The sequence below is a fragment of the Pseudophryne corroboree genome, chromosome 9 (assembly GCF_028390025.1).
Source record: "Pseudophryne corroboree isolate aPseCor3 chromosome 9, aPseCor3.hap2, whole genome shotgun sequence".
In the NCBI taxonomy this organism is placed as follows: Eukaryota; Metazoa; Chordata; class Amphibia; order Anura; family Myobatrachidae; genus Pseudophryne; species Pseudophryne corroboree.
The window spans coordinates 106,218,534-106,244,447 of NC_086452.1; positions in this window are offsets into that span (position 1 = coordinate 106,218,534).

Genomic DNA, 25,914 nt, shown 5'->3' on the forward strand with positions numbered 1-25,914 from the left:
TAGATAGTAAGTGTTAGAAAAAAGAAAATAATTGTGTTGAAGGATAAATGAAATTGCATCCAACAGAAATTCCCCGTGTCTCACTGTGAGGTCACCGTCGGCCTGTAGCCTAGCTGCTATAGCATCACGGCCCAAGTCATGCGGAATGTTCGTGTACAAACTTTGTACATCTAACGTCATAAAGGCATATGTCTCTTTCCAAACAAAGCCCTGTAATAATTGAAGAAAATGAGTAGTATCTTTAATGTGTGATCTTAGAGTCGAGACACGGGGCTGGAGGAAAGAATCCACATAAAAAGATAAATTAGAAGATAAAGAACCTATACTAGAAATAATGGGACGCCCGGGAGGTGAAACAAGTGATTTGTATATTTTGGGAAGGTGGTAGTAAATAGGAATTGTGGGGTATTTAATAAACAAAAAATTGAATTCCTCTCTGGAGATAACTCCATCAGCCAAGGCTTCATCCAATATATGTTGTAATTCTTTCAAATATTTTGATGTAGGATCATTGGTTAATTTAGTATAGAATTCCTTATTGTCCAGTTGTCTATTAGCCTCAAGGATATAATCCCTCCTATCCTGCACCACCAGACCGCCCCCTTTATCTGCCTCTCTAAAAACTACGGTAGTATCTTTAGTGAAACTTAACAGAGCTTTATGTTTCCATTTGTTAAGGTTCATCTTGGATTTTCTATTTTTTACCTTCTCTTGTTGGCACAATTTGTTTAAATCACTGAGTGTAGTTTTGTAAAAAATTCCACCATATTACTCTTGTATGTGAGAGGATAGAATTCAGACTTCCGTCTGAATACATTCCTGTTTATGTCAAACACCTTATGTGGAGTATCCACTGTTCCACTGGGATTTTCATCAAGTAGTTGTTGTAAAATGTTGAGGGTCGGGTCATCTCCCGAATCCAAGGTGATGTCCAGGCCCTCTTCATTATGTCTGTGCATATTCCGCTGTATGAAATAGCGTTTCCTGCACAGTGTATGAACAATACGATTCAGTTCCACAAACAAGTTGAACATATTGGGGGTGCTGGTGGGAGCATAGCTAAGACCCTTCGTTAGTAGTGATTTTTCAGTTTCAGTGAGATTTCTTGAGGACAAATTAAAAATGTTGGTGGGCTTCCTGTTCTTATTATTTAGTCCCACCCTCTTAGTTGTCTTCTTTTTCCCCCCTCTGCACCCTCGGTACTTCTTGATCTTCTTCTTTTTGGTGTGTGGGTTCCCCAGTTGGTTTTGGGGGGTGACCCTCGTCCCTTTTCGTACCTCTGATCTAAAAAAACTTCAGATCCTTTAGTGTTCTGTTGTTGGTCTGATCTAGACTCTCGGGGTCTAGCTCCTGGATTAGAGACCGGTTCAATTCGGTCTGTGGGACCAAATTGTCTTTAGCTGTTCTATAAGGCCTCTGATCAAAGCTGTCTCTTCTTGCTAATTGGGATTTAGTACGATAGGGTCTATAGGTGCCACAGGGTTTTTCTTCTCTACTTCTAGGGGCATTTTCTCTATTTCTTTCTCGGTTGAGAGTCCTATAGCTCCTGACATGACCTGTACTGTAATCTTCTAAATCTCTCTGAATTTTTTTACATTTATTATCTACCACCATCTGTTCAAATTTGGTCATTCTTTCCATAACTAACTGATCCCTTTCTTTGTATTCTTTCGTATTGCTTTGAGGTTCCAACTTCGCTTTGAGAGTTTCAATCTCTCGTTCTACTTCCTTAGTCTTTTGGTTTCTATATGTAATCACAAGTTCCATAAGACTGAGGGAGCACTTATCAAGTGTCTTTTCCCAGAGTTCCTCGAACTCCCTATTGCCGTTAAAGATAGAGGGTTTAAATAACCTCAAACCTCTAGGTATCATATTTTTATCCAAATATTTCTGTAAATTAATACCATCAAGCCAGTGTTTAGTTTCTGATTTCATAAGGTCTTCTAGTTTGTAAAATTCATCTTTCAAATGATTGGTCATAGTTAAACATTCAGTTTCTGTGGGATTATCCCATTTCTAGAGAAATCCCATCCTCCTGGTGTGTCTGTCATTATATGTGGAGAAACTCCCCATCCTTGCAGCCTGGAGTATGACTATGTGTATAGCAAAAAAAGGAAAGGAAATACCCTAAGGTATGACTACTCAGGCGCTGGATGTGAGGTTCACCACAGCAGCTAAAAAACTGGGGCTGGTCAGACCCCTGATTACAATAGCAGAAACAAGAAATAGCGCTTAAATGGTCACAAATGCAAAGGTGGATCACAAGTAAATTCACAATTTAATAAGAATTATATCTGGGTATAAAACATCAAGAATGCAATGCATATAAGTGGTTAATACCACATAAAAACTCTATATAAAAACAATTGAAAAATGATAACCGTTGTAACTCCCAATGCCGGATATTAATAATGAGAATGTCTGGTGTAATGAACCTGTTCCTATAACAGTCCCCTTTGATTTGTAAGGCCCAATGTCCTATCCGTGGAATATAGTTACCACCAAGATCTTTAGAGGTATTTAAGCGAATCTGCGTCCGTAAAGGCTGTTCCTCGTCGTATGGTGGAGATTGGCTTCCCACGATGAGATAAGAATGTCTTTGTATGGTCCAATGCAAATATCCAACGGGGACATGGTCCAGGTCCAGAATATCCGCAGGAAGGGAGATAACACAGTCAGGCAGGTCTCACCAACGCGTTTCGTTGCATAAGAGCAACTTTTTCAAGGTGCTTGTAGTCCTGCTGGTAATGGTTTATATACCCTACCAATATGGTCGCTCATTAGCATATTTGATTACATGTGACCACCTGTTAACATTTTGTGACCATAAAATGACAGACACCGAAGGTTCATATACTTAATAATTCAAAACTGTAAATGTATCTCTATTTCACAAATCAATTTTTAATAAATCTGCAAATATCATTTAATAAAAATCAGTCACTTGACTGTTATGGGCTTAGATCATTAAAAAAAAACCGGGATGGTAAAATCTAACTGACAATTGAATATTCTACATAGGGATTCTGGAATTTGCTCCATATATTAGGAGCAACATCAGAGGTGGGAGGACATCTCCCCTTTCTCCCCTAATCTCGCGGGAGGTGAACAGCTGATATTCTTAATTATACAGGCTTTTGGTCCGCTCCCCTCCCCTTCGTGATTCGTGTGTGTATGACGGTGATGGGGTGCGGCACTTCGCCGCGTCATCCACCCGCGTCAACCAGCATCCAGTGTATACAGGTTACTATGGTGACATCATCATGTCACTCTCCTGCCGCCGGACCCGGAAGTGACGCGGCACTGGGAACTATGTGTCGCATCATCTCCCCGTGACCGGAAGTTACAGCTGGACGCACCCTCTGTACGAACAAGTTGTCATGGTAACGCCTGTAAACAGGCGCTGTCAAATTAACTACCCACTGTCGGAATTGTTACACCTTACACATAGGAATCTAGTGAATCTATCTCGTTAATCAAAATAGTGAATCACCAAAGGGATATTTCATATACTCCACTAAACATGCCTATGGAGATAGAAGAAAATATCTACATATCTAAATAGAGATTATCTGTAAAAAATACATAAATATATCTGTCTAGACATCATTTTCTTTCAATCGATGAGGATACAGTCAAAAAAGTTCACTCATAAAATTTCATATGTAGAAAATAAATAAGTATATCTTTCTAAACATCATTCTCTTTTAATCAATAAGAATACAGTCGAGAAATATTCACTAATCATATAGTATTAATTCCTTAAATAGATGGATATAATCTGGAATATTAGAAGAGTGAATCCATGAATATGTTTTAAATAATAAATAACAAAATTATGCATATATATTAAAAAAAGAATATATATATATATATATATGATGAATTGTAGATATGGAATGCAACTATTTAATATTTTTCACATATATAGATGCATATGTGACTCTACTAGTTGAACCCCGGGGAAGAAATTATAGTACTGAATTAAGTTCCACCACCTCATTCAATCCTGATGGATATATAGTATCCAATTTATACATCCAATAGAGTTCCTGATTACAAAGGGTTTTATACCGATCTCCCCCTCTTTTAGTCATTATGATTTGTTCAATTGCCACTAGACTGAGGGAACTAGGATCACCCTCATGTTTGTCCCTAAAATGTCGAGAGACACTATGTGTGGGAAGTCTGTTAAGAATATTGCGACGGTGTTCCATGAACCGAACCTTAATACTTCTAGTGGTACGTCCCACGTATCTCTGATTGCAACTACATGTGAGGAGATAAATTACATAATTCGTATTGCAATTCATAAAGCTGGTTAATGTGTATTTTGCTCCATTTTCAACCGGGATGTGTGTCGTTTTCCTTGGAATATATTTAAATGTGGTGCATCTGTTGGCACCACAGCGAAAAAAAAACTTTGGTCTAGACGGTAGCCATGTATCCTGTGTTCCGACCTCCTGTCTGGTGTCGGGAATTTCTTTCAGGAAGCTCGGTGCAAGAATACTTTTAAGAGAACGATTTTTCTTAAAAATAAATCTTAAAGGGACGAGGGTCAACCCCCAAAACCAACTGGGGAACCCACACACCAAAAAGAAGAAGATCAAGAAGTACCGAGGGTGCAGAGGGGGGAAAAAGAAGACAACTAAGAGGGTGGGACTAAATAATAAGAACAGGAAGCCCACCAACATTTTTAATTTGTCCTCAAGAAATCTCACTGAAACTGAAAAATCACTACTAACGAAGGGTCTTAGCTATGCTCCCACCAGCACCCCCAACATGTTCAACTTGTTTGTGGAACTGAATCGTTTTGTTCATACACTGTGCAGGAAATGCTATTTCATACAGCGGAATATGCACAGACATAATGAAGAGGGCCTGGACATCACCTTGGATTCGGGAGATGACCCGACCCTCAACATTTTACAACAACTACTTGATGAAAATCCCAGTGGAACAGTGGATACTCCACATAAGGTGTTTGACATAAACAGGAATGTATTCAGACGGAAGTCTAAATTCTATCCTCTCACATACAAGAGTAATATGGTGGAATTTTTTACAAAACTATACTCAGTGATTTAAACAAATTGTGCCAACAAGAGAAGGTAAAAAATAGAAAATCCAAGATGAACCTTAACAAATGGGAACATAAAGCTCTGTTAAGTCTCACTAAAGATACTACCTTAGTTTTTAGAGAGGCAGATAAAGGGGGCGGTCTGGTGGTGCAGGATAGGAGGGATTATATCCTTGAGGCTAATAGACAACTGGACAATAAGGAATTCTATACTAAATTAACCAATGATCCTACATCAAAATATTTGAAAGAATTACAACATATATTGGATGAAGCCTTGGCTGATGGAGTTATCTCCAGAGAGGAATTCAATTTTTTGTTTATTAAATACCCCACAATTCCTATTTACTACCACCTTCCCAAAATATACAAATCACTTGTTTCACCTCCCGGGCGTCCCATTATTTCTAGTATAGGTTCTTTATCTTCTAATTTATCTTTTTATGTGGATTCTTTCCACAGCCCCGTGTCTCGACTCTAAGATCACACATTAAAGATACTACTCATTTTCTTCAATTAGTACAAGGCTTTGTTTGGAAAGAGACATATGCCTTTATGACGTTAGATGTACAAAGTTTATACACGAACATTCCGCATGACTTGGGCCGTGATGCTACAGCAGCTAGGCTACAGGCCGACGGTGACCTCACAGCGAGACACGGGGAATTTCTGTTGGATGCAATTTCATTTATCCTTCAACACAATTATTTTCTTTTTTCTAACACTTACTATCTACAGGTGATGGGAACGGCCATGGGGACCAGATTTGCGCCGAGCTATGCCAACCTATACATGGGGGCATTTGAAGACCTCCATGTGTGGGGCGGGGGCTTCGGCGCAAGTCTGGTCCTCTATGGCCGTTACATAGATGATCTTTTTATCATTTGGGATGGGGATGTCACGTCAGCACAACAATTTGTTTCCAGTCTTAATTCCATTCACTTTAATCTTCATTTCACACATTTATATCACCCTTTCACCATTAACTTTCTGGACATAACTGTAGAAGCCAAAGAAGGGAAAATCAATACCTCAAACTATAATAAGGAGGTTGCTACTAACTCCTACCTGCACTACCAGAGTGCCCATTATCCTCCGTGGAAGAGAAACATTCCCCGAGGACAGTATTTACGTTTACGACGAAACTGTACTGACAAAGACAAATATATAGAACAAGCTAAATCCATGATGGAAGCATTTATCTTGAGAGGCTATCCAAGATTTCCCATAGAGAGAGCCATGAGAGAAGTGGCTGATTTAGACAGATACACTTTACTTTGCTCAAAAGAATTATCTACTAAAAACATAGTTAAAACAGATTGGATTAATGACCAACCAGATAATTTAGCTTTCATATCCACATTCAATAGGGAGAGTATGCAAATTAAAAAAATCATCTGTAAAAATTTTGGTATATTGAATCAAGACAATATACATAGGGGATACATACCACCAAAACCCAGAATTATTTTTAAGAAAAATCGTTCTCTTAAAAGTATTCTTGCACCGAGCTTCCTGAAAGAAATTCCTGACACCAGACAGGAGGTCGGAACACAGGATACATGGCTACCGTCTAGACCAAAGTTTTTTTTCCGCTGTGGTGCCAACAGATGCACCACATGCAAATATATTCTGAGGAAAACGACACACATCCCGGTTGAAAATGGAGCAAAATACACATTAACCAGCTTTATGAATTGCAATACGAATTATGTAATTTATCTCCTCACATGTAGTTGCAATCAGAGATACGTGGGACGTACCACTAGAAGTATCAAGGTTCGGTTCATGGAACACCGTCGCAATATTCTTAACAGACTTCCCACACATAGTGTCTCTCGACATTTTAGGGACAAACATGAGGGTGATCCTAGTTCCCTCAGTCTAGTGGCAATTGAACAAATCATAATGACTAAAAGAGGGGGGGATCGGTATAAAACCCTTTGTAATCAGGAACTCTATTGGATGTATAACTTGGATACTATATATCCACCAGGATTAAATGAGGTGGTGGAACTTAATTCAGTACTATAATTTATTTCCCCGGGGTTCAACTAGTAGAGTCACATATGCATCAATGTATGTGAAAAATATTAAATAGTTTCATTCCATATCTACAATTCATCATATATATATATATATATATATATATTCTTTTTTTAATATATATGCATCATTTTGTTATTTATTAATTAAAACATATTCATGGATTCACTCTTCTAATATTCCAGATTATATCCATTTATTTAAGGAATTAATACTATATGATTAGTGAATATTTCTCGACTGTATTCTTATTGATTAAAAGAGAATGATGTTTAGAAAGATATACTTATTTATTTTCTACATATGAAATTTTATGAGTGAACTTTTTTGACTGTATCCTCATCGATTGAAAGAAAATGATGTCTAGACAGATATATTTATGTATTTTTTACAGATAATCTTTAATTAGATATGTAGATATTTTCTTCTATCTCCATAGGCATGTTTAGTGGAGTATATGAAATATCCCTTTGGTGATTCACTATTTTGATTAAAGAGATAGATTCACTAGATTCCTATGTGTAAGGTGTAACAATTCCGACAGTGGGTAGTTGATTTGACAGCGCCTGTTTACAAGCGTTACCATGACAACTTGTTCGTACAGAGGGTGCATCCAGCAGGAACTTCCGGTCACGGGGAGATGATGCGACACATAGTTCCCAGTGCCGCGTCACTTCCGGGTCCGGCGGCAGGAGAGTGACATGACGATGTCACCATAGTAACCTGTATACACTGGATGCTGGTTGACGCGGGTGGATGACGCGGCGAAGTGCCGCACCCCATCACCGTCATACACACACGAATCACGAAGGGGAGGGGACCGGACCAAAAACCTGTATAATTAAGAATATCAGCTGTTCACCTCCCGCGAGATTAGGGGAGAAAGGGGAGATATCCTCCCACCTCTGATGTTGCTCCTAATATATGGAGTAGATTCCAGAATCCCTATATAGAATATTCAATTGTCAGTTAGATTTTACCATCCCGTTTTTTTTAATGATCTAAGCCCATAACAGTCAAGTGACTGATTTTTATTAAATGATATTTGCAGATTTATTAAAAATTGATTTGTGAAATAGAGATACATTTACAGTTTTGAATTATTAAGTATATGAACCTTTGGTGTCTGTCATTTTATGGTCACAAAATGTTAACAGGTGGTCACATGTAATCAAATATGCTAATGAGCGACCATATTGGTAGGGTATATAAACCATTACCAGCAGGACTACAAGCACCTTGAAAAAGTTGCTCTTATGCAATGAAACGCGTTGGTGAGACCTGCCTGACTGTGTTATCTCCCTTCCTGCGGATATTCTGGACCTGGACCAAGTCCCCGTTGGATATTTGCATTGGACCATACAAAGACATTCCTATCTCATCGTGGGTAGCCAATCTCCACCATACGACGAGGAACAGCCTTTGCGGACGCAGATTCGCTTAAATACCTCTAAAGATCTTGGTGGCATCTATATTCCACGGATAGGACATTGGGCCTTACAAATCAAAGGGGACTGTTATAGGAACAGGTTCATTACACCAGACATTCTCATTATTAATATCCGGCATTGGGAGTTACACCGGTTATCATTTTTCAATTGTTTTTATATAGAGTTTTTATGTGGTATTAACCACTTACATGCATTGCATTCTTGATGTTTTATACCCAGATATAATTCTTATTAAATTGTGAATTTACTTGTGATCCACCTTTGCATTTGTGACCATTTTAGCGCTATTTCTTGTTTCTGCTATTGTAATCAGGGGTCTGACCACCCCCAGATTTTTAGCTGCTGTGGTGAACCTCACATCCAGCGCCTGAGTAGTCATACCTTAGGGTATTTCCTTTCCTTTTTTTGCTCTGGTTAACATTGCTGTGTGATTATATCATACATGATTTGATTAGGGGGTTCGGAAAGAACCACTAGTGGGCCTTTACCAAAAGAAGGCTTAATGTGTGGCACACTCTTTTAGTAATCTACTACTCTTTTACTAAAAGAGAGCGCCACACATTAAGCCTTCTTTTGGTAAAGGCCCACTAGTGGTTCTTTCCAAACCCCTTAATCAAATACTGTACTTTGCTTAATGGCGCACCTCCAGCCACACTCATAATGTTTCTTGTATTAAACACATAAGGGATATTTTTTCTTATTGGTTGGTTTTCATTACCATTTATTAAACAGCCTGTGCGTGGTCTCCCAATGCCCCGTAAACTGATTATATCATACAGCCCACCAAGAAACTCTGTAATCTGTTGAACTATTACGCAATTGGTATCACCTATCCTTGTCTATTAATGCCTACCTCTCGACAGATTGTAAGCTTCCTACCTCTATGACTGTCTGCTATTACCCAGTTTTGTGTTATCACTGTTCTTCCAATTGTAAAATGCAACAGAATATGTTATTATATAAGCAACTGTTAAGAAATAAATAATAAATAAATAAATAAATAAATATACCCCTAGAAGGTGATGCTAAACATGGGCCGAAATGATGGAACAACAGTGTATAATGTGGATGTTGAACTTCCATATTTAAACACAACCTTTGCTACATTACACCTGTCATCTGCATGTGTGGGAGAGCGTTCTTTAGCATTCAGAAATATGCACTTTTCTCTGTACTGTGGTTATCTTAAAGCAGCTTTATGTTAGCACTTTATATGTTAGCAGTTCTGCACCATCTGTGCTTTAATAGTATATAATTATATTTGTTGATCAATCTGCGAAATTTAAACAATGTTCTTTCCTCCAGAAACAACTTGTAATTTAATACAGATTTTCTACAAAGTTTCCTCCAGATCTTATCAAAACGCCTGTAGAGGGGAAATAAAACACATTTTCGTCCCATCCTTACAATTTGTGACATTTACAGCAGCCTACTACACACAGGGAACACACGGAGTATACCCATGCAATTTATGTCTTAGTAGTGAGTTAGTTTTGTTAATATGTTGACATTTAAAGCTTTCCAGATTTATAATAACACATCAGTTATTCTACACAGAGGTGATGTTCCAATACTTTACATTTATTTCCTTCATTATGAGGAATGTCATGAATTGTGTAACATCCCTCTGTAATTAGCTCTTTCTCTGACACTAAAGGAGTTACATGGATGATACAGGTTTCAAAAAACTCCTGAGGAGAAGTACAATAGATCTGTGTTATGAAATCACAGGGAGAACGTCATTTGAATTGAGCACTGAGGGTGATAGTATGTAAAGATATAGCTTTTAAATACATCAAAGAAACATAAATATATCAAGGGATTCCTGAATATGCATCAGTCAGCAGACAGATGAACGGGAAAAGGTCATTCATTTGAATCTGGAATTTGCAAGCTTTGGAGGACATTATGGAGGTACTGTATGGTGTGTTTGAAGTAGTGATAGATCCAATGCATTGTATTCCCATGGTAGATGGTGTTAGTTAAAAATTAAATAAAATCAAATGTTCATAGGCAATCACAACAGGATCCTCCGACAGATTTGTATTAATAAATTCATTAATTGTGGTTTTGATCCATTCTAGGAAAATGAGCTGTGTAAGAGGTTTGTTTTTAATCTACGTAAATACGCCTCCTGTCTCTTTGGTGATGCTTTATAATCCATAGCTATTACCAGGTATAAAATTCGTAATTTTCTATTTTTTTTTAGACTCCAAATGAATCATTGTTACAATATTGTTAGAAATGTTACTATGGTATTTATGTTGATTGTTGATTAAGAACTAATAATTATGGTGTTTATGTTGTTTGTTGATTGAAGACCTAATTTCATGTTATTGTGATTTCAATTTTAATTTTTTTTTGGTGATCCAGCGCTGTTTTGTGTTTGAGTATTTTTCTTTTACACAGGGACCTGTGAGCGGAAGCTGCGCATCTGTACTCTATGGGGGTCATTCAGACCTGATCGCTTGCTAGGGGTTTTTTGCACTGCTGCGAGCAGATATTCACCGCCCATAGCGGAGTGTGTTTTTGCTTTGCAAGTGTGCAAACACATGTGCACTCGAGCAGTACAAAACAAGTTTTGTGCACTTTCTGAGTAGCCCAGGACTTACTCAGCCTCTGCGATCACTTCAGCCTGTCCCGGGCCGGAATTGACGTCAGACACCCGCCCTGTAAACGCTTGGACACACCTGCGTTTTTCCAAACACTCCCAGAAAACGGTCAGTTGACACCCTCAAATGCCCTCTTCCTGTCAATCTCCTTGCGATCGGCTGTGCGAATGGATACTTCGTACAATCCATCACCCAGCAACGATCCGCTTTGTAGCCGTACTACGCACCTGTGCATTGCGGTGCATACGCATGCCCAGTTCTGACCTGATCGCAGCGCAGCGAAAAATCCTAGCGTGCGATCAGGTCTGAATGACCCCCTACATGCGCTAGCTGTTTTTATACAAAGAGCCCAATGTAGCTTTGTGAGTTCTGTTTACAAATCAGAGCAGTTACACTGGGGTTTGTGATCCTTTTACTCAAGAAGAGCTACTGTATGTAAGGTTAAACTGAATCATGTTTCTGATTCATTTTCTTTTATCTAAACATAAAGTAATAATCCCATACAGTATGTTCCACCTTTCTGTAGGCAGACCAGTTTTGAAAAGATTGTTGTTAAATCTGTTTGACCCTGACAATGTTCATGTTTTTTTTCTTTTAACACTGACTAACTGTATAGAACAACAACAAATCCATGAATCAGTTGTTTCAGTTGAGATAAATATTTACATATGCACAATGTTCTGTGGCATTATGTTTTATCAGTTGTCCTGATAGTGACTTTATGCACATACAAGAATTTACAGTATCTAAAAGGATTATTGCAAGAAACACTGTATTATTCTTTAAAGTATATTCATTCCCTGTACACAGTGAGACAGTCATATTGTGGCCTGCGCTGAACCAATATTTTGAAGATTGACCAATATTTCAATTGAGACTTTTTGGGCAGTTGTCTATGGGATTTCACTGATTCTTAGTGCATTGATAGGCTGAAAACCTTAGTTCCAACCAGTTTCTGTTACTACATGAACAGGACCTCCTTCTTGTACGCATTCAAGCCTTTTTTATACCTTTTTAGTCTACTTAATTTTAGTTATTTAAGAAGAATAATGTCCCATTACATCCTTATTTGTAAACCCATTTCAACTGTCAATCTAATAGCCATCATAAACAAGAAATAACTTAAATAAATGGTACTATAGCCTTACCCCTCCTTCATAAACAACAAAAGTCTATTTTCACAGATATGTCTTAGGCAATGATTAAATTGTCAAAAAGTTCAAATGGTTAAGCAAAGCATGTCGGTTAATCTTGCAGTGACATAACTGGCCATGCTGGTGTGTACAAAGCCACCAATCTGTACTGGGTGTTTACAAGAAAATGAAAACACGTAACTTAAATTTGGAATTCTCCATCATCTATCCAAATCAAATCCATTATCACTTATCATGGGAAACTGCCTTGTTATATTGTTTGCTTTCTATTGTTTTTGCTTCAACGCTATTTCTTTTGCCCTGTCCTGAAGGCTCCCTTCAGTGATTGACAGGGATGTACACTACTTCCTCCCCCAAGATACAGTATCAGGATGCGCCAGAACAGAAATGGTTACATGCACAGAATAACTGCTGAGAGCCAATGGTGCATGCCTGTATAATGCTTGTAATTTACAGAATAATCAGTTAATTTCACTACAGAACATTAGGTCGCTATATCAGCTATATATTCAGTTAGCAATTCTTATACGTGCTGAGATTCCAGGAAAGCTTCTCTCTTTCAGACAATAGTAAGAAATACTTGGCTATTTTATGGACCTGGATAGGATGTCCAAGTGGCAAGTACAATAAGCATTCTGAAATTATTTGCACCATTGTGACTCCACTCCCGTTTTGCAATGCACGGCATCACACAGTGCTGCAGTGGGTCCGTGATAAAGCGAGTCACTCTGATTTGCATCATCAAGACCGTACTCATTCCACTTCGTTAGGAATACTGCCATGGACGGACTTGCCCACGGGTACAGGGCCCTCCTCCTCCGCTAGGGATCAGATTCCAGACTTTCCACTTCAATTATACATTATACATATGTTACATTATACTGCACAGGACTATGGGCCAAATTTAGATCTGATTGTTGCAGCAAATTTGTTAGCTGATGGGCAAAACCATGTGAACTGCAAGGGGGGGGGGGGCAGATATAACGTGCAGAAAGAGTTAGATTTGAGTGGGTTATACCCCTTTTCCACTAGCTCTTAGAAACACAGGTAAATGCGTGGGGGCACGCATTTACCCGTGTTTTGCCCTAGTGTAAAAGAGTTCCCCGGCAAATTCCCGGATCAAGTGATCCGGGAATCCTACCCGGGTAGCTAGCCAGGTTGAACACGTATTCAACCCGGTAAGCTGTCTAGAGTGAACGGGTGCCGTGTCGAGGCGACACGGCTCCCGTTCACAGTGTATAGGGAGGGCGGCGCTGGGAGACCATGTGATCTCCCAGCACCACCCCTGCCGCGTCAGTAGTAGCGTCACCAAACCGGCAATATGCCGGGTTGGTGAGCAATGTTCAAAAGGGGCTGAAGCACGGGTCGCAACCGTGTCAGGCGACATGGCTGCGACCCGTGCTTTAGTGGAAAAGGGGTATTATTTTGTTTCTGTGCAGGGTAGATACTGGCTGCTTTATTTTTACGCTGCTATTTAGATTTCAGTTTGAACACACTCCACCCAAATCTAACTCTCTCTGCACATGTTATATCTGCCACCCCTGCAGTGCACATGGCTTTGCCCATTAGCTAACAAATTTGCTGCTGCGATCAGATCTGAATTAGGCCCTATGATGTGTGGGGCCCAGACCATGCACTCTCTCTAATGGTTAGCCAAATCTCTGTAGTGTATGGCCGCACCCCTACACATGGGCCTGTACTACTGCTTTCCCCTGGTGGGCCCTTCATGCTCCAGTCCGACACTGGATACTGTATGTGCAGAATGTGGGAGAGCAGTCTACTTGCACAAGAGTCTAGGATGACTCCCCTAAATTTGGGAGGATACTATGCAGTAAGTATGACATCCACAAATGCCTGTGATATACTTTATAGAACTCTTTATATACTGTATGTGTATATATATTAGAGATGTGTGGCGGGCACTTTTCGGGGTTTGTGTTTTGGTTTTGGATCTGGATCCCCGCTTGTGTTTTGGATCTGGATTGGTTTTGCCAAAATCACCCTTTCGGGTTTTGGTTTGGATGACACAAAAACAGCTAAAATCACAGAATTTGGGGGTAATTTTGATCCTACGGTATTATTAACCTCAATAACATTCATTTCCACTCATTTCCAGTCTATTCTGAACACCTCACACCTCACAATATTGTTTTTAGGCCAAAAGGTTGCACTGAGGTCGCTGAATGACTAAGCTAAGCGACACAAGTGGGCGGCACAAACACCCGGCCCATCTAGGAGTGGCACTGCAGTGGCAGACAGGATGGCAGATTTAAAAACTAGGCCCCAAAGAGCACATAATGCAAAGATAAAAAAGAGGTGCACCAAGGTCGCTGGATGATTAAGCTAAGCAAGCAACACAAGTGGGCGGCACAAACACCTGGCCCATCTAGGAGTGGCACTGTAATGTCAGACAGGATGTCAGTTTTAAAAACTAGGCCCCAAAGAGCACATAATGCAAAGAAAAAAAGAGGTGCAAGATGGAATTGACCCTCCCACCCACCCTTATGTTGAATAAACAGGACATGCACACTTTAACAAACCAATCATTTCAGCGACAGGGCATGCCACACGACTGTTGCTGAAATTATTAGTTTGTTTGGGTCCCCACAAAAAAAGGAGCAATTAATTCCCCCCACCAAAAAAGAAGCAATTCAAGTGGTTCTACAGAGGCAAGATGTCATCCTCATCCTCCGAATCTTCACCCCTTTCAGTGTGTACATCCTCATCCACACAGAGTATTAATTCGTCCCGCTGGAATCCACCATCACAGGTCCCTGTGTACTTTCTGGAGGCAATTGCTGGTAAAGGTCTTCCTGGAGGAATTTATAATTCATTTTGATGAACATCATCTTCACATTTTGTGGAAGTAACCTCCTACACTGATCACTGACAAGGTTACCGGGTGCACTAAAGACTCTTTCAGAGTACACACTGGAGGGGGGGGCAACTTAAGTAAAATAAAGCCAGTTTGTGCAAGGGGCTCCAAATTGCCTCTTTATCCTGCCAGTATACGTACGGACTGTCTGACATGCCTACTTGGATGCTGTCACCCATATAATCCTCCACCATTCTTTCAATGGTGAAGGCATCATATGCATTGACAGTAGACATGTCAGTGATCGTTGGCAGGTCCTTCAGTCCGGACCAGATGTCAGCACTTGCTCCTGACTGCCCTACATCACCGCCAGCAGGTGGGATAGGACATTTTATCCTTTTCCTCACAGCCCCAGTTGCGGGAGAAAATGAAGGAGGAGCTGTTGATGGGTCACGTTCTGTTTGAGTTGACAATTTTCTCACCAGCTGGTCTTTGAACCTCTGCAGTCTTGTGTCTGCCAAAAAGAGATATACAACGTAGGCTTTAAACCTAGAATCGAGCACAGTGGCCAAAATGTAATGCTCTGATTTCAATAGACTGACCACCCTTGAATCCTGGCAAAGCGAATCAATGGCTCCATCCACAAGTCCCACATACTTAGGGGAATCGCTCCGTCTTAGCTCCACTTTCAATTTCTCCAGCTGTTTCTGCAAAAGCCTGATGAGGGAAATGACCTGACTATAGCTGGCAGTGTATGAACTGACTTCACGTGTGGCAAGTTCGAAGGGTTGGAGAACCTTGCACAACACAGAAATCATTCTCCACTGTGCTTGAGTTGCCCCTCCTTTGCCTTTATCGTAAGTGGATGTATAGGCTTGAATGGCCTTTTGCTGCTCCTCTATCCTCTGAAGCATATAGAGGGTTGAATTCCACCTCGTTAGTTACCACCTATTGCTTCAGGCGATGGCAGGGCAGGTTCAGGACTGTTTGCTTGTACTCCAGTCTTTGGCACGCAGTGGCTGAATGTCAAAAGTGGCCCACAATTTTTTGGGCCACTAACAGCATCTCCTGCACGCCCCTGTCATTTTAAAAAAAATTCTGCACCACCAAAATAATTTGATGAGCAAAACATGGGATGTGCTGGGATTTGCCCAGATGTAAAGCACGCATTGGTGGCATTGTCCGATATCACAAATCCCCAGGAGCGTCTAAGTGGGGTAAGCCATTATGCAATGACGTCCCTCAGTTTCCATAAGAGGTTGGCAGCTGTGTGCCTCTTATGGAAACCAGTAATACACAGCGTAGCCTTTCTAGGAACGAGCTGGAGTTTGTGATATGCTGCTACTGGTGCCGCTGCTGTTTTTGCTGCGGGAGGCAATACATCTACCTAGTGGGCTGTCACAGTCATGTAGTCCTTAGTTTGCCCTGCTCCACCTGTCCACATGTCCGTGGTTAAGTGGACACTGGGTACAATCGGATTTTTCGGGACACCGAGGACACTTTTCTTAATGTCCCTGTACAGTCCGGGAATCACTTTCCTAGTGAAGTAGAATCTAGAAGGGATTTGGTACCGGGGACACACTACCTCCATCAGTTGTCGAAATCCCACTGCACTAATGGTGGATACCGGACGCACGTCTAACACCAACATAGCTGTCAAGGCCTCAGTTATCCGCTTTGCAACAGATTGACTGCTGTCATATTTCATCTTCCTCACAAAGGACTGTTGGACAGTCAATTGCTTAGTTGAAGTAGTACAAGTGGTCTTCCGACTTCCCCTCTGGGATGACAATCGATTCCCAGCAGCAAGAACAGAAGCGGCAGCAGCAGTAGGCGTACCACTCAAGGATTCTCTGTAGGAATCCCGGTTAGGAGAGGACTCATCAGTCATGCTAGTGACATGGCCTGCAGGACTACTGATGTTGAGGGAGTTGGTGGTGTGGCTTGCAGGAGCTTGGGTACAAGAGGAAGAAGGGATATAGGTGTCAGTGGACTGCTTACGCTGTCACCCAAAGTTTCTGAACTTGACAATGACTTCGGATGAATGTGCTGCAGGTGACGAATAGGGGAGGATTTTCCTAGGTGGTTAACATCCTTACCCCTACTTACTATGGATTGACAAATGCAACACACGGCTTGTCACCTGTTGTTCAGATTTGTGGAGAAATTATTCCACACCGAAGAGGTGTTTTTTGGGGTATTTTGACCAGGCATGACAATGGGCTTATTCATCCCTCAGACAACAACTGTTTCTCCTGGTGCCTGACTTAAACTAAACACATCACCATCAGAATCCTCCTATTCAACTTCCTCCTCAGCGCCAACAACACCCATATCCTCATCCTGGTGTACTTCAATAGTGACATCTTCAATTTTAATATCAGCAACTGGACTTTGGGTGCTCTTTCCAGCAGTTGCAAAGGGCATGCAAATGGTGGAAGGAGCCACCTCTTCCCGTCCAGTGTTGGGAAGGTCAGGCATCGCAACCGCCGACACACTTGGACTCTCCTTGGGGATTTGTGATACCATCTTAGAACGCACAGTTCTTTACTGTGCTTTTTCCAGCTTAACTCTTTTCATTTTTCTAGCAGGAGGATGAGGTCTTCCATCGTCATGTGACACTGAACCACTAGTCATGAACATAGGTCAGGGCTTTAGTCGTTCCTTGTTACTCTGTGTCATAAATGGCATATTGGCACGTTTACGTTTCTCCTCAGATGATTAAAACATTTTTTGGGGGGTAATTTTACTGAACTTTGGCTTTTTGGATTTTACATGCCCTCGACTATGACATTGGGCATCGGCCTTGGCAGACGACGTTGATGACATTTCATCGTCTATGTCATGACTAGTGGCAGCAGCTTCAGCACTAGGAGGAAGTGGTTCTTGATCTTTCCCTATTTTATCCTCCAAATTTTTGTTCTCCGTTATTTTTCTGGAGTTATATAACAATATGTGGCACAGGAGAGCGTACCCCTACACCACACAGGGCAAACCCTGTAAAAATAATTTGGATGATAATAACCCTTTTATTTGGAGTTATTATAATAATATGTAGCACAGGAGAACATACCCCTAAACCACACACACACACGGCAAAGCCTGTAAAAATTATTTGGATAATAACCTTTTTATTTGGAGTTATTATAATAATATGCAGCACAAGAGAGCGTACCCCTAAACCACACAGGGTAAAACCTGTAAAAATTATTTGGATTAAATATTAATAACCCCTTCATTTGGTGTAAATAATATACAGCACAGGACAGCACCACTGGACTTATACGGCAGTACCAATGGAGTCATATGACAGCACCGCTGGACATATACAGTGGACTTATGGCAGCACAGGACACCACCACTGTGACCGGACTGATGCAGCACAAGACACCACCACTGGAACGATACAAAAGAACAGGTTGCCACCCCACATGCCATGCCACTTTACCGCACAGACAATGAGGAGACACGTCCTCTCGCTATTATCTCCAGGACTGGAGTGAAAATGGTGGCGACGCGCAGCTGTTTATATGGAATCCAAACCCCGTGAGATTCCGACAGCAGGATGATGACATTTTGTCTCATTCTGGTTTCCGAGTCTGGCGGGAAGTCCCGAGACGGACTCGGATCTGGACTCAGAGCGTGAAGTTCGGGGGGATTCAGTACTCAGGGAACCGAACCTGCTCATCTCTAATATATATATAAACAACGAAAACAAAACATTTGTCCATGATACTTCATAAAACAAATTTTAAGAACTTAGGGGGTGATTTAGCTGTAGTTGGAAATAAAATGAAAGCAGCGATACTTACACACAGTAATGCAGTAGAATGCATCTAGTATAAGTAGACACCTTCTGCATGCATGTGTGATCAAGTGCTGCGTCTGAGAACACCGCACCAGACCACCTGCGACACCATCAGCCAGCTGAGTAACCCATGGGGCTACATAAACATGTCGCAGCAGCTCCGTCACTGAAGACAGGAAATCTCCCACAAAACAAAAGCGACATGCCTTCATTAAGGGAAACTGATGCCATCGCTGTCCCCTCACCACCCCCAAATGGCTGCAGACTGTCATTCAACTGATGTCTGCAGCCTAATTACGTCCAACAACACAGGGCCTGTACTGCACATGGCAGTGCGGGTCCAGCACAAACGTAATGTAATGGACATCACAACAGAATCAGGACCTGAATCATCAGACCCTTAGTGTAATCCCAGAAATGTTATTTATATGAAATGAATGAAAGTGGTGGGGTTTTTTTTTGTAATCCAGTGATTTAAAGCCATTGACCATCAATGGTTTTTCCTTTGTTGGGCATCCCTAAGTAGTGGATGTATCTTCAGTTGAAGGAATGGGTGTGAGGAATGACTAGACATTCCTCCGGGCAAACAAGGCAACACCCATCATCATGTGACCACACTACCTAATGTGACATGATTATGACACATTTAAAAAGGGGGATTCGATTTAGAAGTCCAAAATATTTGGAGGTACAGTACATAATGAAGATTTTAACTTTGACATATTGGAGGATCTTGTGGTGACTTCAGGGGGTATATTTACTAAGATTCGTATTAGTTAGAGATGTGCACCGGAAATTTTTCGGGTTTTGTATTTTGGTTTTGGATTCGGTTCCGCGGCTGTGTTTTGGATTCGGACGCGTTTTGGCAAAACCTCCCTTAAAAATTTTTGTCGGATTCGGGTGTGTTTTGGATTCTGTGTTTTTTTTCCAAAACAGCTTAAATCATAGAATTTGGGGGTAATTTTGATCCTATAGTATTATTAACCTCAATAACTACAATTTCCACTAATTTCCAGTCTATTCTGAACACCTCACATCTCACAATACTATTTTTGGTCCTAAAATTTTCACCGAAGTCGCTGGATGACTAAGCTAAGCGACCCAAGAGGGCGGCACAAACACCTGGCCCATCTAGGAGTGGCACTGCAGTGTCAGACAGGATGGCACTTCAAAAAATTGCCCCCAAACAGCACATGATGCAAAGAATAGAGAAAAAGAGGTGCACTGTGGTCGCTGGACGGCTAAGCTAAGCGTACAAACACCTCAATATCACAGGAATTATTCATTCTAATCAATGGTATTATTGGTCCAAATCACTGGAAGAAAATGACAAAATCACTGGAATTATTTGTTCTAATCAATGGTATTATTGGTCCAAATCACTGGAAGAAAATTACAAAATCACTGGAATTATTAGTTCTAATCAATGGTATTATTGGTCCAAATCACTGGAAGAAAATGACAAAATCACTGGAATTATTTGGCAAGATCACTGTAATTAATAATTATAAATCACTGATATTAATTGGTAAAATCTCGCTATCGCCTGCCTAGTGAAGTGGAATCTAGATGGGATTTTGTACCGGGGACACAATAACTTCATCAATTGTCTAAATCTCACTGCACTAATGGTGGAAAACGGGCACACGTCTAACAGCGCACTGATTATACTGAGAACTGATTATACTGATCACTGATGATACTACGGAGAACTGACACTGAGCAGCGAGAACAGCACTGGACTATTGTACTGTAGTATACTGGTCACCACAATGCAGCACTGACACTGAGCACAGATATTAAGCACTGATCAGGATATTAGAAGTGACACAGAGCTGCAAAATACAGCAATGGCCTACTGTACTGTACAACTATAATTATATACTGGTGGTCCCAACAATGCAGCACACTGAGCACAGATATTACCAGGTGTTTCTCACACATCGCTCAGTACAGATTACAGGATGTATAATCACCAGGTGTATAACACACGTCACACAGTACAGTATACAGTATGCAGCTCTGGAGGGATCAGTATTTGGCAGGAAGGCGAGGCCTGGTATTGGCAGCAGAGTGACAGGCGGCCGTATAGTAGCAGCCAGCTCCAAATCTGGCAGTGTGTGGAGAAGGAGGGGGTGAGGGAAGGGAACGAGCGCTGGAGTGTCTGAGCGGAGGGCTTGGAAGTTCAAGGGGAGTGAGGCAGGAGCTGCTCTTCCATAGCAGCGCACAGTGGTGGTGATGGAGTCTGACAAAGGAGGGAGGAGGAGGATTGGGGCAACTGGCCGCAGGGGAGCACTGTGCCGCAGCCATCACCTGCAGTGGGAGTGGAGGGAAACACATCCTATCTGCCCCAGATAAGTGACTTCTGATCAGAGCAATTGAGAGTTGGAGTTTTTCTGAAAGGTGGAAAGGAAGGGGTTCTTTTTCACGTAAACTGGAAGGACTACATACAACAAACTTGGAGTGACTACACTTTTCACCCTAGTTCGGCAGCCCTGCTGCCCTTTAATACACAGATGAATGAAGACTCCATTTGGAAAGGCGGCCGCTCAGCGATCAAGAGCTGATGCAGCACATGCAGGTGTTTCTGCAAATATGATGAAGAAAAGAACATCTCATAAGAAACATCGAAACAATATGGGACCAAGTAAACCAATTTCCCAGCCAAGGCAAAATATTGTAGGCTGCAGAATACAGCATGGGTGGAAAGAGGGCAGTGGACCAATAACCCAGTGGAAAGGAACAGTTCTGGATCAAGTACCAGTGAATCACTCCCTCTATCTTATAAAGTATGATGGACTTGAGCTTCACAAGGATGAAAGGGTGTCTGCTCTTTAAGTTCTACCAGACAGAGTTGCCTCATCCAGAATCAGCGATGCCCATTTGGCTGACACAATGATTGGTAAAGCAGTGGAGCATATGTTTGAAACAGAGGATGGTTCCAAGGATGAGTGGCGAGGGATAATGAACACATGGTTTTATTATTATATAACCTATGAAAAGGACCCAGTCTTATATATGTATCAACTTTTAGATTACTATAAAGAAGGAGCTCTTCGGATCATGCCAGACTCAAATGATTCCCCTCCAGCTGAAAGAGAACCAGGGGAGGTTGTGGACAGCCTGGTGGGCAAGCAAGTGGAATATGCCAAAGAAGATGGCTCAAAAAGGACTGGCATGGTTATTCATCAAGTTGAAGCTAAACCATCTGTGTACTTCATTAAGTTTGATGACAATTTCCATATTTATGTCTACGATTTGGTGAAGACATCCTAAATGGGATTCTGTACTTTTTTTTTTTTTTTGCCAAATGCAATCTAATGTAAACATTTGTAGAAAGTTGCTGCTTTCTGATTACAGAAATGCTCAGATATTCCTGTGAATCCACAATCCCTTCCCAGAGGAAAAAGAAATTGAGAAACCGTTGTTTGAGAACGTTTGTTCTCTTTCCCTTACAAAGGAACAAACCACTTTCCAAGAAGACTGACGTTTTTGGGATTATGGAGACATAATGTTTTTGAATATAAATCCTAAAGCAGGTGGTGTATTAGAGCAAAAGAGTGCAAGAGACCAGCCATGCAGTTTCTGAAATATTATGACAAAATGTTACTGTATTTCATAAGCACTCATTCCTAACTCTGCTAAGTACTGTTTGGTATACTGTATCTAGCTTCCATGAGGTAGTTGTCCATTATTTCAGCTTCCATTGACCTTTTTGAAAGCGGTAGAAGTTATCGATTCTTTTTTTATTATTTTTTTGTTCCCCTATTTTTAATTTTCTCCTGCATAGCCCAGTAAAATGTTGCAATGTTAAGTATTGACTTGTGCCTTCTGGGGGTCCACTTCTTCACCAAACCCAGCCAAATCTCATCCTAACCCTCTGTTCCACGTTCTCTATGTACCCCATCTGTGTCACCCATGTCTATCTACCCCTCCCCTTTAGATTGTAAGCTCTCACGAGCAGAGCCGGCCTTAACCAATATGATGCCCTAGGCAAGATTTTGGCTGGTGCCCCCTAGCACCACTGCTGGTTCTGCCTCTGACCTTGCACTTCTTTCCCAGAACCATCACCCCTCAGCCATAGCAGTCCTTATTTTGGTGTTTGTACCCCCTATATTTTAAATAGGAACAGTTTGCACATTTGGCACAAAGCCCAAAAAGGGGGGTGTTTTTGCTGGCAAGGGGCATGGCCACACAATAGTAACCCCAATTCCAAATACGCCACACAGTACTGCACTTTATTCAGATTTGATCATGCGATAGTTTCCATAATTCATATTACATCCCACAGTAGTATCACTTTACCTTATAAACGTTACTCCTCACAGTAGAGCCCCTTATTCACATTACATCACACTGAATTGCTCCTTATTCACATTACACTACACCCTATTGCTCTTTATTCACATTAGACGACACAGTAGTGCCCTTTCTATACGCAACACCACATAGAAGAGCACCTTAAACACATAATTCCACACAGTAATGCCCCTAACACATATGAGACACATTATTAATCTCCTTCTAAACATAATGTGCTTACACATTGTGACAACCTTTATTAATGCCCTTTTACACATAATGTCCCTTACACATATGCCGCACATTATTAATGCCCTAATACACATAATGACACACATAGTGCCCCCTACACATTTGCTGCACATTGTTAGTGCCCCTATACACATAATGACACATACAGTAGTACCCTGTTACACATACAGTATGCCACACATTATTAATGCCCTTATACACATAATGACACACATAGTGCCCCTTACACATATGTTGCACATTATTAATGCATTTTTACATGACACACATAATGCTCCTTACACAGATTCCGAACACTACTGCACAACCAACCCACTCACATGCACACAGCACTCACACTGCCGCTAACACTGTGACCTCTGCCTCTGCTTGGATACAGATGTGTCCTTATAAATCTTGCCTCAGTGCTAACGTCGGGCAAATTTTTTAATGAAAATGCATCTTATTTGCATTGTTATGTGGCTAGGATGCACAAGCAGCTTCTGCTGATTAAAATGATATACAGCATTCCTTTATACTGGGTGAGACTGTGGCTGTATCTGCATATGAAATGCTACACACAGAATATAGGCATGCCGCATATCATTTTAATCAGCAGAAGCTGCTGATGCCCCTGGGCATATCAAATGCCCTAGGCAATTGCCTAGTTTGCCTATAGCTGTGGCCGGCTCTGCTCACGAGCAGGGCCCTCTTCCCTCATGTGCTTATCCTTTGTCTTACTTTAATAATCTTCAACTGTACCACATCCAGCAGTCTTCTGCCATCTGATACTTATTCTAGTGTCATCTGCTGATGTAACTATGTTTATTTACCCTGTACTTGTCCTATACTGTCATCAACTGAAAGTTGCTATTTTCCTGTTTGATTATTTATGTACTCTGTAATTGGGCGCTGCGGAACCCTTGTGGCGCCATATAAAAAAAGGATAATAATAATAATAATAATAATATAGGGTGTTTAATTCCAAGGTGTATCTCACACATCGCTCAGTACAGTATATAGGGTGTATAATCCCCAGGTGTATCTCACACATCACACAGTACAGTATATAGGGCGTATAATCCCCAGGTGTATCTCACACATCACACAGTACAGTATATAGGGTGTATAATCCCCAGGTGTATCTCACACATCGCTCAGTACAGATTACAGGATGTATAATCACCAGGTGTATAACACACGTCGCACAGTACAGTATACAGGGTGAATAATTAATTACCAGGTGTATCTCACACATCACACAGTACAGTATATAGGGTGTATAATCCCAAGGTGTATCTCACATATCGCTCAGTACAGTATACAGGGTGTATAATCACCAGGTGTATCACAAACATTGCACAGTACAGTATACAGGGTGTATAATCCCCAGGTGTATCTCACACATCGCTCAGTACAGATTACAGGATTTATAAAATCACCAGGTGTATAGCACACGTCGCACAGTACAGTATACATACTGGTCACAACAATGCAGCAGATATTGAGCACTGATCAGGATACTAGAAGTGACACAGAGCTGCAAGATACAGCAATGGCCTACTGTACTGTACTATATGTATACTGCTGGTCACCAAAATGCTGCACTGTCCTACTATATACTGCTCACAATAATGCAGCACAGAGATAGTATACTTGTCAGAGAGCTGCAAGATACAGCAATGGCCTACTGTACTGTACTATATGTATACTGCTGGTCACCAAAATGCTGCACTGTCCTACTATATACTGCTCACAATAATGCAGCACAGATATGGATAATATACTTGACAAAGAGCTGCAAGATACAGCAATGGCCTACTTTACTGTACTATATGTATACTGCTGGTCACCAAAATGCTGGACTGTTCTACTATATACTGCTCACAATACTGCAGCACAGAGATAGTATACTTGACACAGAGCTGCAAGATACAGCAATGGCCTACTGTAATGTACTATATGTATACTGCTGGTCACCAAAATGCTGCACTGTCCTACTATATACTGCTCACAATAATGCAGCACAAATATGGATAGTATACTTGACACAGAGCTGCAAGATACAGCAATGGCCTACTGTACTGTACTACTATAAGTATTATTAATTATATACTGGTGGTCCCCAGTCCCCACAATGCAGCAGACTGAGCACAGATATTTGCAGCACCCTAGCACAGATATGGAGCATTTTCAGGCAGAGAACGTAGATATTTTCAGCACACTGAGCACAGATATTTGCAGAACACTGAGCACAGATATTTGCAGCACACTGAGCACAGATTACGGAGCTTTTCAGGGTGAGAACGCAGCCACATCCTCTCCATTCAATCTCCAATGCACGAGTGAAAATGGCGGCGACGCGCGGCTCTTTATATAGAATACGAATCTCGCGAGAATCCGACAGCAGGATGA